The sequence below is a fragment of the Trichosurus vulpecula genome, chromosome 3 (genome assembly GCF_011100635.1).
Source record: "Trichosurus vulpecula isolate mTriVul1 chromosome 3, mTriVul1.pri, whole genome shotgun sequence".
NCBI classification, from domain to species: domain Eukaryota; kingdom Metazoa; phylum Chordata; class Mammalia; order Diprotodontia; family Phalangeridae; genus Trichosurus; species Trichosurus vulpecula.
Window position 1 is genome coordinate 60,949,924 of NC_050575.1, and position 13,874 is coordinate 60,963,797.

Here is a 13,874-nt window from a genome sequence, read left to right on the forward strand (position 1 = left end):
CACCCTTCCACTCCATGCTCTTGATTCTGTGTGCTCTGGAGCCCGGCTGAGCAAGCCCAATCCTTTTTCCACAGGACAAGCCCTTCAGACCCTTGAAGTCAGCTGTCAGCGTCCATCTCAAGTCTTCTCCTGGCTGAACATCCCCACTTTCTTTGGAAGTTTCTGGTAAAAACAGAATGAGGTTTCACCTTTCACTTCCCCTTAACCCTTCCCCTCCCCTTTTCCCTTTCCCTCCTACTCCCTCCTCTTTTTCTCCTCCTCTTCTTCTTCCATCTTCTCCCTTTCCTCCTTTCCCCCTTCTCTTTTCTCCTCCCCCTCCAGCTCTTCTCCTCCTCTTCCTCCCCTCCTCCCCCTCTTCTCCTTCCTCCTCTTCACCCCTCCCCACTTCCTCCTCCTCTCCTTGATTCTCTTTCCTCCTTCCTCCTCCCCCTCCCCTTCCTCTCCCTCCTCTTCTCTTTCCTCCTCCCCCTTCTGCTCTTCTCCCTCTCTTCCTCCCCTCCTCCTCCTCTTCTCCACCTTCCCACTTCCTCCTTCTCTCCTCTATTCTCCCTTTCCTCCTTCCTCCTCCTCCCTCCCTCCTCTTCTCCCCCTCTTCTTCCACCTTTCTACCTTTCCTCTTTCTTCCTCCTCCCCCTCCCGCTCTTCTCCTCCTCTTCTTCCCCTCCTCCTCCTCATCTCCTTCCTCCTCTTCTCCCCTTCCCTACTTCCTCCTCCTCTCCTCCATTCTTTCTCCTTCCTCCTTCCTCCTCCTCCTCCTCCTCCCTCTTCCTTCCGGGTACCTGCCGCAGCGCGTCCGGACTCAGCCGCCAGGAGGCGGAGGAGGGAAGGGGCAAGTCTTGCGCGGAAGGAAAGCGATCTAAGACTGGGGGCTGGGGGGCCCCTTGCGGGGGGGGGGGGGCGGGGGGCAGGAAGGCGGGGTCCTGTCAGCTGAACGCTGCAGCACGTGATCCGGGCCGGCCGGCAGCCGGGGGTCACATGACGGGGCCGGAAGCGGCGCCGGGAATGGCTCTGAGGGAGGGTGCTGAGGCGGGAGCCGGAGTCTGGAGGCGGGAGCGGGTGAGTCAGGGTGGGATGAAACGGGCGTGCGCTGGGTTGGCATCCGTCCCGGGGTGATGGGGTCCAGGCCAAGGTCCCCCACCTGGTGCCAGTCCGGGGGGCAGAAGCGAAGGTAGTTCCCGGGGCGGGGCTGGAGAAAGAAGAAAGGGAGGGAACCGGGTGTCTGAAGGTGTGTTTGTGTGTCTGTCTGCGTGGATCTGTATGAGGCTGTGTCTCTGCGGCACCGTGTCCGTGGTGGTGTGACCGTCTGTGTCTCAGGGTGTGCAGCCGCGGGTCGCACTGAGACCGTCTTGTCTGTGTTTTTGTGTCTGTCGGATGCGCGCGTGGACGGGTCTCCCAGCATGACATATGGCTGTCTGTCTCCGTCCCGGGTTTGCAGAGTGACTGTTTTGTGTGTACACTGGAGGGGGACGGGTCGAGGCAGCGTGTCTGGAGAGGAGTAACCCTGTTGAGATGCTGGGAGGCTGGAGAGGAGTCAGCCCCATTATAGGAGAGGGCAGAGGAAGGAGGAGGGAAAAACCTAAAGAACGAGGTCCCTTAGCTCTGCCCCGTTGCCTAAGATGCATCCATGCTGGCTTCGTGGACCATTTCTCCATCACCGCCACACCCTTCAACCCCGTAACCAGAAGCTGTTTGCATAGATCCTAAAACACGAGGGTCCTTGGGACCTCAGAGCAGTCTCAGGCTAGCCCTCTCATTTTAAAGGGAAAATTGAGGGTCGGTACCTTGCTTAGTGACACTACAACCCAGGTCACCGGGGTCTCTGCGGTATGCTGGACTGCTTTCTGCCCAAGAACTTGTCCTTGGATGGGCCTGAAGGAAACCTTGCTTTCTTTCCGCGTCTGTTCTCTCCAGACCTTACCCAATCGCTCTGGCAGTGTTTGAACTGTGACCATTTGGGCTTGTGGTTTCCTTACTATGAGGATCAGAGAAGCCACCACTCGTGATTTCCTGTGGACTCAGCCCTCTGAAGATTTCATTCTCTTACTCTCTCTCTTCTGATAAGATATATAATAGTGGGAATCTCATTACGTTTTTGAATACAAGGCTGACTATCAGAGTGAAGAAGAAATTCCTTTTTGAGAATAACTTCAGTGTTGACAGAAAGTTTCATCAAACATTTATCCAGTGACTACCATGTTTGAGGCTCGGGGAATACAATCACAAAGATTCAGGGAGCTCTTACTCTCGAGGAGCTGATTCTTCTCAGTTGTGATCTCTTAGGGGAAGTGTTTACTCATCTCCCTAGTTGTTAGTATTTGCTCCCTCTTCAAATTATCTTGTATTTACTTATTTGTTTACAAGTTGTGGCCCTTTGTAGACTGTAGAAGGTATACTCCTTAAAGGCAATGACTTTCTCCTTCTTTAAAATTTTGTTTCTGCTGTGGCTTTTACAATATTAATGTTTGTTGAATTGAATAAATTATCAACTGGGGAGAAATCACCAAAGACTTCCTGAAGGAGGTAGCATTTGATTTGAGCCTTGAAGAAGGATAAGGATTTACTCTGTCAGAGTGGCAGGATGTGTGCATTCACAACCAGAGGCACAGCTCAAACAAATGCAAGGGATCTGGAGTTAGAATGTATAGTTCATGGACCTCCCCCATTCCAACTTGGTAGCAGCATAAAGTGTGTGAAAGGGAGTGAAGTCAAATAAGTCTGGAAAGGTATTCACATAACTTTAAGGATATGGATGGTTTATAATTCTAGGACTATCTTTCTCATTCTCTTCAGTATTCCAATTTTTGGTGAAGGTGGTAAAAGCTGTAGCTATTTTTACTTGCCCCCTTGTTTTAAGTTAGTAGGCTTGCCTTGAAATATAATAATGAAAAGATTGTGGTAGCTTGGTGTAGAAAGAGTACAGAATTAGGAGTCAGCCAAGACACCTGGCTTTATCTTCCTGCCCAGGTCTGTTTTATTTGTCCAAACAAGGAACTATCTCTACTATACCATTACTCATGCTAAAGCAGGACTTGGCAGTAGATTTATAGAGACAGTTGTCCTGGAAACAGCTCTTTGACCTGGGGTTATAGAGTTGTAAAGGGGAACAGACCTTAGAGATGATCATTTTGAACTGTCTCCTTTTACAATTGAGGAAACAGGTTCAGAGATGTTAAATGTTCAAGATTATATAACAAATTAGTGGTGGAAACTGAAACACATTTGAGGATCTCCACACTTTGAAATCAGTGCTTTTCTTGAGAGCTCTTTTCTCTGTATTATTTTCAGTCATCACTTAAACTGAAGCTCAATATGGTTTTGTTTGGCTCTTAAATATAATCAGTATTCTATTTAGGAATTTTATAAGAGCCAGTTAGCAATGATTAATAAGCTTTTTTTTTTAATTCAAAAGCTGCTTTGCTTTGGTCTAAAGCCATAAATCTTAGGAAAAGCTTTGGGTACAGAAGCTTGTACCTATGACGGAGGGGTTGGTAGTGGTAAACTGGATTTCTGTTTTTGGGGGCATAACAGAGGCTACCCTAACAATAATATCAAGTATCCTTCCCTTTAGCTGTCATTGCTTTCAGTCATATTCATTTTGCTGCTCCTTCTGCCCTAGTTTCCCCTCTCTTTCTCTTCTTCGGGCTGATCCCTTGTAGCAGCTGTGGTTAGAAGATGGGATATTTAAGGTCTAGTTTTAGCTTTGTGAGGCCTTTGTTATTTTTTTGCCTCATCCTTAGATAATCTATCCCAGGCTAACCTCCTCCCCTTCTTCTCCCCTCCATTACCTATTATAATGGCCCCACTATCATTAAGGAATCAGTTATTTAAGCACATCCTGTTAATTCTACCTTGATATGATCTTGTTGCCCTCTCCTTTCTGCTGCAACCCTATTGCTCTAGTATAAGCTGGTACTTCTGAAATAGCCTCTTAATGTTTCTCTCTACTTTTAGTCCTTTCCCCTCCCAGTCTGTCCTATATATGCCACTGGATTAATCATCCCTAGATACAAATCTAAACATGTCACTTCTCTGTTCAAAATCACTTCAGCGGCCCTCTTTTGCCCACCAAATAAGCCCATACTTCTTATCCTGCCATTAAAGACCCTTAGCAATCTGGCTGTCAGTCAGTAACCATTTATTTTCCAGGCACAGTGCTAAGCTCCGGGAACTACAAAGCAAGGCAAAAGACAGTTCCTTACTCCTGAGAGTAATGTCACGGTCTAATGGGGGAGAGTAATGTCACGGTCTAATGGTGGATGACAGCATGTAAACAACTATATACAAGACAAATTTGAAATAATCGACAGAAGGAAGGTTTTAGAAGTAAAGGGGATTAGGAAAGACTTCCTGGAAAAGGTGAAATTTTAGCTACAACTTGAAGGAAGTCAGGGAAGATGAGATGGGAGAACATTCCATCCATGGGGTATAGCCAGTGAAAATACCCAGAGTCAGGAGATGGAGTGTCTTCTTCAGGGAATAGCAAGGAGGCCAGTATCCCTCAACTGTAGAGTAATGTAGAGAGGTGAGGGGTGGATAAGTTATAAGAAGACTAGAAAGGTAGGGAGGTACTAGGTTATAAAGAGCTATGAATGCCAGAGGATTTTATATTTGATCCTGGAGATAGGGAGCCATTGGAGTTTATTGAGTAAGGGAGTGACATGGTCAGACCTGCCCTTTAGGAAGATCACCTTGACAGGTTAGATGAGGATAGCCTGGAGTGGGGAGAGACTTATGGCAGGGAGACCAGCTAGCAAACTATTGTAAAAATCCAAGTGTGAGGTAATAAGGGCCTTTGTGACAGTGGTGGCAGGGTAGTGGAAAGAAGGGAGAAATCTTTCAAAGGCAAAATTGACAGAACTTGGTAACAGATTTGATATGAGGCAGGGGGGCAGTCAGTGAGAGAAAGAGCAAGAAATTGAGGATGACACCTAGGTTCTGAGCCTGGGTGGCTGGGAGGATGGTGGTCCCTTTGATAGTACTAGGAAAGTTTGGAAGGGGGTGGGGAAAGATAATGAGTTCATTTTCAGACATGTTGAGTTTAAGATGCCTATAGGACCCGTCTTGAGATATATAATAGGCAATTAGACATATAAGGCTGGAGGTCAGCAGAGAGGTTAGGGTCACATAAGTAGATTTGAGAATCGTCAGGATAGAGACAATAATTAAATCTGTGGGAACTGATGAGCTCACCAAATTAAATACTATAGAGAGAAGAGGGCCCAGAACAGAGCTCTTTGAGACACCCATGGTTAGCTAGTGTGACCTGGATGAATACCTAGCAAAAGAATCTGAGAAGGAGCAGTCAGGTAGGTAGGAGGAGAAGCAGGAGAGAGTGTCACAAAGACTGAGAGAAGAAAGTATTAACAGTGTCAAAGGTTGTAGAGAAGTCAAGAAGGATGAGTATTGGGAAAAAGACTATTAGATTTGGCAATTAAGAGATTAATATTAACTTGTAAGAGAGCAGTTTAGATTAAATGGTGAGGGTGGAATCCAAACTATAAAGACTTAGACACGAAAGTGGAGACGCCTATTTTAAACAGCCTTCTCAAGCTGTTTAGTCACAAAGTGCAGAAGAGATATGGGGCAATCACTAGTGGAAATGGATAGATCAAGTGAGGGGCTTTTGAGGATGGAGGAGACAGGGGCATGTGTTTGGGTACTAGGGAGGCAGCCAATATAGATAGAGAAAGATTGAAGATAAATGAGAGAGTGTGAATAATAGATGGGGATAATCTGTGGGAGAATATAGAGTGGGATGGAGTTACTCCGGCACGGGGAGCGGTTTGCCTTGGGCAAGGAAAAGGGCTGTTTCTTTGTGTGATATAGTGGCAGGAGACATCTAAGTATGTAAGACGAAGAGGAGGGGAGAAGAGGGAGCTCTGGGCAAATGTCTTCAATTTTTTCAGTGAAATATGAGGCAAGGTTCTCAGCTGAGAGGGAGGGGGAGGGCATTATGGTTTCTAATCTGATGTGTAGAGGGTTATCATTCTGTATGACTCCATTAGGAAGAGGGCAGCTATGAATAGCTGGAAGTGATCTCTCCAATATGTGATCTTGCAGCAAGCACTTTGTACTCCTGCCTATTAATCCTATAGGTGGGTTTCCACTTCTTGTTACCTGTGATTGAATTTGACTTCTGTCAATATAGTCCATATAGTAATTGTTCCCTGAATGACCTTGAGACCATAACCAATGTTTGTCAAACTTAACAAGCTTCAGTAGCTGTAATTGGTGAAAGGTTGCTGATAAAGTCCATTCCTATCGCCAAAAATGCAGCTGTGTTTTTTGATAGATACCTTTTATGTATCTCTATCACTTTAGGACCTTGTCATTAATCATAGATAAGAGGAGTACAGAATGATGTGCAATCAGATATTAGAGAGTTCACTTCTAGATATTCATAACTGCCTTCTGTCTAATGGAGTGGTACAAAATGACAGAGCTCTGTCCATAAGTCATATTGGAAACTTCACGATGCTGTATGTCCTAGTGTTTTTCTTCCTTTCCGTAATGTTTGACACTGGAGGGATTCCTCCTTTGACACTGCTACCACCTTAGTGCAGACCCTTACTGCCTCTTGCCTGGACTGTTGCAGTAGCTTGCTGGTTAGTGTCCTGACTCCAGTCCAAATGCTGCTCTGTCATTGTGCTCTTCCTCAAGACCAGGTCTGACCGTGTCACACTTATTCAATCAACTCCATTGCTTCCCTATTACCTCTAGGATCTTGGCATTTAAAGTTCCTCACAATCTGGTTTCTTCCTACCTACCCAGTCTTCTTATATTTTACTCCCCTCCATGTTTGATCCTGTAATACTAGTCTTTACTGGACCTTACAAAAAAATCTCCATTTTGCAAGTCCATGCATCACTAGCTGTACTCCATTTTTTTCATTCTTTCCCCCATCACCGCTGCCTCCTGGCTCCCCTGGATTCCTTCAAACACGTCTGCAAGAATTCCTTTCCAGTCCCTCTTAGTGCTAGTACCTTCCCTTTGAGATCATCAATTTATCAAATATATCTATATCTATATTTATATCACATACATAGCAGGTATTTAACAAATGCTTCTTGACTATGTCAGTTTGACTCTGTCCCTTCTAAGAAGAAGAGGTGACCTGTGGTTTTTGTTTTTCTTAAGGTGGATAATTCTGTCCACAAAAAACAATTTTGGCATTGCATATAATTTAGTGGACTGCAGGCCATGACATAGTCTCATTAGATAACCAAGTCTAGGTTTATATCTATTTAAATAATAGACTCTACCCCCAATGTTAAGTAGCATGGTTGGTTGGTTGTTGTCCTTTGTTCTGGAAGAGGACCAAAATGACATCACTATGCGAGAGTCAGGTTTCAATGTGTCCAACCATGGCTGATCAGACCAACATGAGATCAGAATGCTCTACCACAGGTCGACACAAATAGTCCATGTGAACATTTGAGGTGGATACTCTAAAGTTGTACATCTTGCATTTCCTTTGAGCTGTTTCAATTCTACTTTGCTCGTAGAGTATAGCACCTTTTCTGATGTGGGCACGGGTGATGTGTTGTTTGATTCTTGCATAAATTGGATTTAAGTGAGGCAGAGCTGCATGAAGTTGTTGGCCTCACTCTCTTCTCCAGAGTTGTTACAGTCAAGTGGCAGGACAGAATCGAGACGACCGGTGATGGCTCAAAATGCAGTGGATGACCTTGGCATCTTCGATGTCTAAACAAGCTCTAAGTGCTCCACAGCGCCTGTAGCTGCCTTCATGGCTGTTGGAACAAATTGTTCTCATCCGCCCATTCCACCAGAGGAAGTCTTCACATGCTTGGGGTAGACACCCCCCTAACTCACCAATAAGTTTGAGACCGATTGGTTACCTTCCATCTGGTTTAGCCCATCTGCTGGAATGGTTTACCAGGGTGTGGCCGCTGCGCTGTGCTGCAGCTTCTTGGAGGCACAGATGAGAGTTGGATGGAACAGGTGGGCACCAGAGGTGGAAAGCAGCCCTGAAAAGGGCTCAGCAGCCACCACATCAAGGTACCAGTCCTCCCTGAACACACCTTACACCCCTGGAAGTACTATAAGTACTGGTTGGACTCTTGAATAGGTGTGAGAACAGGGGTGTGCCTTCATCCCTCCTTCAATGTCTGAGAAGACTTATAGGTTACTCTTCCCTTACTTGTGATTGCAGTTGACTTTGTTCAGTGTATTAAATTTGGAACAAAATGAGATGATAATTGCTCCCTGAGTGACCTTGAGACCATACTAATGTTTGCCAAACTTAACAAGCTTTGGTAGCCATAACCGGTGAAAGGTTGCTGATAAAATCCATCCCTATCACCAAAAATGCAGACTGTGTTACTTAATAGATACTTTTTGTGTGTCTTTATCACTTTTAGGACCTTGTCTTGCAAAAGGTGCTAATCCTGTAGGGAGGAGTACCAAGTGCTAAGAGATCAGATACTGGAGAGTTCTTGTTCAGATATTCATAACTGCCCTCTCTCTAATGGAGTGTTATGAAATGATGGAGCCTTATATATAGGTCAACCACCTAATATTATATATGATAGTGGTGGTATTCTTTTCCATATTATTTGATGTTGGAAGGAAGCCCAATGCAGGGCTTTAGTTCATTTCCTCCCTCTATTATGAAAGGTTTCTTATGGTTTCTGTTTTCCTTAAGGTAGGTGATTCTGCCCAGGAAAAAACAGTTTTAACACTGTCTATGGTTTAGTGGACTGTAGGCTACCACAAATTCTCATTAGCTAATTAAATTTAGAGCCTGGCTCAGTTTTAAAGAGTATTAAATGAGGATTGAGAAAAGGCTATTAGATTTGACTATTAAAAGAGCATTGGTAACTTTGAAGAGAGCTGTTTAAATTGAATAGAACTTCCTTTTGAGCCTTGGGACTTCTTTCCCTGAAACTTTCCTTTAGTTTTTGAGGTAGACACAGGCTGACTGATTTCATCCCCCTGAAAACTTTGCTTCTTACTCTTCACCTTCAGCCACCACACTCTTTTTTTTAATATTTTTTTATTTTTAGTTTACCACACACAGTTCTACATAATTTTGAGTTCCAGATTTTCTCCCCTCCCTCCCCCCTCCCTCCCCAAGATGGCATGGAATCTCATATAACTACCATGTATAACTTCGCATTGAATTAATTTATACACTAGTCAACTTGTGGAGAAGAATTATGACCAATTGAATGAATCACGAGAAAGAAGAGACAGAACCAAAAAAAAAAACCTCAAAAACAAAAACAGAAGAAAAAAGGCAAGCATGTAGTGTGCCTCAATCTGCATTCAAACTTCACAGTTCTTTCTCTGGATGAAGAGAGCATTCTCCATTGTGAGTCCCCTGGAATTGTCCTTGCATCTTGCGTTGCTGAGAAGAGCAAAGTCTGTCAGGGTTGGTCCTCATGGAATCCATATATCTGTGGTTGTGTACAATGTTCTCCTGGCTCTGCTCCACTCACTCAGCATTATGTCGTGTAGGTTTTTCCAGGTTGTTACGAAGTCCGTATCATCCCCATTTCTTATGGCACAATAGTATTCCATCACCTTCATATACCACAGCTTGTTCAGCCATTCCCCAATTGATGGGCATCCCTTTGATTTCCGATTCTTGGCTACCACAAAGAGAGCTGCTATAAATATCTTTGTACGTATGGGTCCCTTTCCCTCTTGTGTGATTTCTTTGGGATACAACCCTAGAAGTGGTATTGCTGGGTCAAAGGGTATGAACATTCCTATGGCTCTTTGGGCATAGTTCCAAATTAGTCTCCAAAATGGCTGGATCATCTCACAACTCCACCAGCAATGTAACAATGTTCCAATTTTCCCACATCCTCTCCAGCATTTATCATCCTGCTTTTGTTATTTTAGCCAATCTTACAGGAGAGATGTGGTATCTAAGAGTTGTTTTGATTTACATTTCTCTAATCAGTAGTGATCCAGAGCATTTTTTCATATGCCTATAGATAGCTTTAATTTCTTGCTCTGAAAACTGCCTGTTCATATCCTTTGACCATTTCTCAATTGGGGAATGGCTTGTATTCCTATATATTTGGCTCAGTTCCCTGTATATTTTAGAAATGAGGCCTTTATGAGAGATACTAGTTGCAAAGATTTTCTCCCAATTTTATGCTTCCCTCCCAGCCACTACACTCTTAAGGGAGCTTTTCCTCCTTCCCTATACCCTCTGATTTTTAGCTCCTTTATGTATTATCTTCCCCCATTAGAATGTAGGCTTCTTGAGGACAGGACTGTCTTTCATTTTATTTTGTACCCCTAGCACTTAACACAGTGCTTGGCACATAGTAATCACTTAACAAATGCCCATTGCCTTCCTGCCTGAATGATGAGGTTGGAAGTCACACTGCAGAGATTTAGAAGCGAGGGAGAGGACCCATTGTAGATGACTTTCTCAAGGAGTTTAGTGACAAACAAGAGGAGAGATAGAGGATGGTTTGGCTAAGTGAGGATCTCTTATGTCTGGGGGCACATGGTCAGGGAGAGAATGTACCTGCTTGGGCCATGGTGTTGAAGTCCAAAGAGTCAGAAGCAAAGCTGGGAGAGGAATGAAGGCAGGCCAGCCTGGGTTCCCTAATGGAAGCCTCATAAAGAACTTGCCAATGGAAGAAGGGGGCAGCATGGCAGAGGGATGTTCAAGGGTGAGAAGGCAGCAGAGTATGGGGGTGAAATCCCAAGAGTTAGAGGTAGATCTAGGAGAGAGAATCGAGGTTGCAAAAGTCTGTAAAAGATTAGAGGGAATGGGATCAAGAACCAGTATAAATAGAGGGTACCTTCATAGAGACTTTTTAGTTAATATTTTTTATTCTGAACTTAAACATCACCCACCCCAAAAAACCCCATTTCAGTATATGCAGCAGAACACGAAAAGAGGCTTATTTATGAAACCATGAATCTCTTGTTTCATATTCAGTCAGTCAACAACTATTAATTAATTGCTCACTACATGATGGGCACTGTACTAAGCACTGGGGATTGGAAGAAAGGCAAAAACAGTTCCTGCCTTCAAGGAGCTCATATTCTAGTAGAAAAAAGAAGCAATCAACTTTGTATTATATAAGATATGCACAGGATGAACTGGTGGTACTCAGAGAAGAGAGGCATTAGCATTAAGGGGAGCGGGGGAAGGATTCCTGCAGAAGATGAGATTTTATCTAGGACTTTAAGTAATCCAGGGAAACCAGGAGATGGGGGTGAGGAAGCAGAGCACTGCAGGCATGGGGGACAGCCAGTAGAAATGGATGAATTCGAGAAATGGAGTGCCTCACACAAGGAACTGGAAGGAGGCTAGTGCCACTAGATTATATATGGAAAGGAGGAAAGTGTAAGAAGATTGGCATTGAAGGAAGGAGCCGGGTTAGTTGTTCACTCATTTCAGTCATGTCCAACTCTTCGTGACCCCATTTGCGGTTTTCTTGGTAGAAATACTGGAGTGGTTATAGAGGATTTTAAAAGAGAAGTTTGTATTTCATCTTGGAGGTAATAGAGAGCACTGGAGTTTGTTGACTAGGTGAGTGAACATCTCTTTAGGAAAATCACTGTTGAGACTGAATGGAGGATGGATTAGAGTAGGGAGAGATTTGATGCAGATAAACCAACTGGAAGACTGTAGTAAAAGTCCAGGCACGATCATGGTAATGAGGTCCTGCACCAGATTGGTGGTAGTGTCACAAGACTTGTGTAAGTAGACTGTATGTAGATAGTATTGAAGACTTGGCAACAGATTAGATATAGATAAGGAGTAGAGAATGACACTTAGGTTTTTTAAAAAGCATTTAATAAATTGTTTACATTACTTTCAAAACTGCCCCACTTGTCAGGACCTTCCTCTTCAACTTCCCTCTATTCTCATGTGCTTAAAAAAACATTTCAAAGACCTTTTGGGAGCATCATTATTGCTTTCCCCCCTACCAGTCCCCCACTCCTAAAAAAAATGAGAGAAATAAAGGGAGCAGGGAGAAACCTTATAATAAAATGAGCATAATCAAGCAAAATGAGTCTGCACAGTGGCCATATATGCCTCTTTGTATGTTTGTTTTTGTACCTTGAATCCATCCCCTGTCAGGAAGTGAACAACAAGTCTTCATAGGCACATTCTACAGAGTATAGATGTGATAAGTAACTGTATTGATCTGAGTTCCTAAGTCTATTAAAATGGTTATTCTTTATAGAGTGTTGTCCTTGTGTAAATTGTTCTCCCAGTTTTGTTCACTTTACTCCACATTCATTCATGCTGCCAAGGATTCTCTGAAATTGTCTTATCATCTCTTATGGGGCAGTAATAGTCCATTAATTGTGTTCATAGATCACAGTTTGTCCACCCATTCCCAAATTGATGGATACTTCCTCAAATTCTAACCCTCCCCTCCCCTTCCCTTCCCTTCCTTTCCCTTCCCTTCGCTTCCTTTCTTTTCCCCTCCCTTCCCCTGTCCTAGAATTAGGAAATTTGTTTTTCTTGCCACTATTCCTCCCCTGGTATTATCCTTCCACTTATATCCAGTCCACCCCTCACACCCCCACACCCCCCTCCCCGTTCTCCATCCTCATTTGTTTCCCCTTTGAGTTTTATATATTTCCATAAAAACTGTGTGTGTTCTTCTGTCCTTTGTCCATTTCAGACAAGAGTGAGGTTTATCTGATGCCTGCTTCCACCTTTACTCCATGTTTGTATATTCTCCTGCCACCCAACTGTGAGAAGTAGCCTGTTCTTCCTCCTTCTTCCTTCATCTTTCTTCCTTTTTTAACATGGGTAGATTCCTCCTTTTTTCTTCTCTTCTCTTTTTTCTCTTCAGACCCACAGAACAGAACCAGTCCATGCCCAAGTCCTCTGTGGGACAATTGTTTCTTTTCCCTTATTAAGATGTTAGCACCACATCATCATATAGCCCCTTCCAAGTGCTCAAATAAATTTAATTCCCTACATTTCTCTTTATTCTTGTGTTTGCATTTCAGAGTTCCTACTCAGCTCTGATTATGCATCAGAGATGTTTGAAAGACTTCTATTCAATTAAGTAAATGGGTTTTTTTTTCCCCTGTAGGATTATGCTCAGCGTTTCAGCTTTTCAGCTGAGCTGAATTGTTTTTGTACCTTTTCTACCGTTGTACCTCTCAGCTTTTTTACTCTTGGTTATAAGATTATAACTTACATTTTCAAAAATTTTATAATGACATTTCCTCCATTTATTGTAGAAACTGCTAGGACTTGGGTGATCCTAACTGTGGTTCCTTGATATTTGAGCTCCTTCTCTCTCTATCCTTGCAGTATTTTTCCTTTGATGTGGGAGCTTTGAATGTTGCCTATCGAATTCCTGGGACTTTTCCTTTTGGTATTTCTTTTAGGAGATGATTGGTGGATTCTTTCTATCTTTACCTCTTCCTCTGGTTCTGCTACATCTTGGCATTTTTCACTTATGATTTCTTGAAACATAATGTTCAGGCTTTTAAAAAAAAAGTCATGATGTTCAAGGAGACCACTGATTTTTAAATTTTCTCTCCTTGATGTTTTTTAGGTGTGGTGTTTGGTTTGTTTTTTTTAAATAGCTGATATCTTACATTTTCTTATTTTTTTCTTTTGATTTTGTTCTAAAATTTCCCATTGTTTCATGAAATCATTGATTTCTGTTTAGTTTGTTCTAGTTTTCTGACTCTTTCCTTAAGAGCTTTTATTTTCTTTTTTGTCTCTTGCTTAATTGCTTCTATGTTTTCATGTAGTTCTTGTGGAAAATTCATTTTTTCCTTTGAGTGTCTACTTACAGTTGTTGTAGAGTTACTTAACTCTTTTTCTTAGGGGGTCTCTAGATGTACAATAATAATTTTATATATTGATTGGCATTTTCTTTGGTTGATTTCATTTCTCC

The 13,874-nt window shown here is 43.1% G+C and overlaps 1 protein-coding gene across 1 annotated transcript in view; it reads left to right on the forward strand.

Annotated features, from left to right (window-relative positions):
• Positions 1-962: 962 nt before the first annotated feature.
• Positions 963-13,874, forward strand: part of LOC118843537 (proton-coupled amino acid transporter 1-like) — a 64,014-nt gene continuing 51,102 nt past the window's right edge. Inside the window, exon 1 of the mRNA XM_036751210.1 lies at positions 963-1,056. The gene's annotated coding sequence lies outside the window, so the exon portion shown is untranslated. The remainder of the gene's footprint in view (positions 1,057-13,874) is intronic.